This window comes from Lucilia cuprina, chromosome 3, assembly GCF_022045245.1.
Source record: "Lucilia cuprina isolate Lc7/37 chromosome 3, ASM2204524v1, whole genome shotgun sequence".
In the NCBI taxonomy this organism is placed as follows: Eukaryota; Metazoa; Arthropoda; class Insecta; order Diptera; family Calliphoridae; genus Lucilia; species Lucilia cuprina.
Window position 1 is genome coordinate 63,041,814 of NC_060951.1, and position 903 is coordinate 63,042,716.

Sequence of the window (903 nt, forward strand, 5' to 3'; positions counted from 1 at the left end):
CTTCTCTCTAAATATGTGCGAATTTATCTACATGCTACCCTCCCTCCAGTCGCATTCTCTGTCTATTTAGTTTGTTATAAAGATATTTATGGCTTAAAAACGAGCAGTATGTATGTTGATAGGTAGGCTCTCTTTAGCCATGGCTCTAACACAGACATAGATACAAACTAGTACTTGGTTAAATCCTCATATATTCGTGTGTTTTATGCTGGAACAGGGTGTTTACTTAAGCAAACGTTGGCTGCTAAGTTATATATATTTAGCAACGTTTTATGAAATAATGCATTGTTATGCATATGTCCCATCATACAAAACAGTATATCTTTAATATTATTTAATTTCAATCCGATATTTTATACTTAAATCAAATTTAAAAATAATTTTACTTTCTTATAACAAACTCCTCCCATTTATAGGCCTTAAAAGGACATTCTAAAAGTTTTCTTTCACAACAAAATTTCGTACTATCTCTAGTGACTTTTGGCAAGTTGTTACGTTTCTTATCTTACTTTTTAAATATTTTTTTAAAGGTCTTTGACTCTTAAAACACTCAAAACAGCCACAATATAAATTTAAAGTCCCTTAAGAAAACAATTTCGCATCAGTCCCACATGTATTTAATATAATATAGTACATATACACAATACATGTACAAGTACATAAATATACACATGTATGTTTACGTCTGCCATAAGGACACACGTAAGAGAATGGATGATGTTTTATAAAGAAGAGTTGGAATTACCGCGCAACTCTTGAAGTCTTCAGAAATATTTTCTTACCTAACAACAGAACTGGTATTGAACTAGAACTGAACTAGAACTGAACTAGAACTGAACTAGAACTGAACTAGAACTGAACTAGAACTGAACTAGAACTGAACTAGAACTGAACTAGAACTGA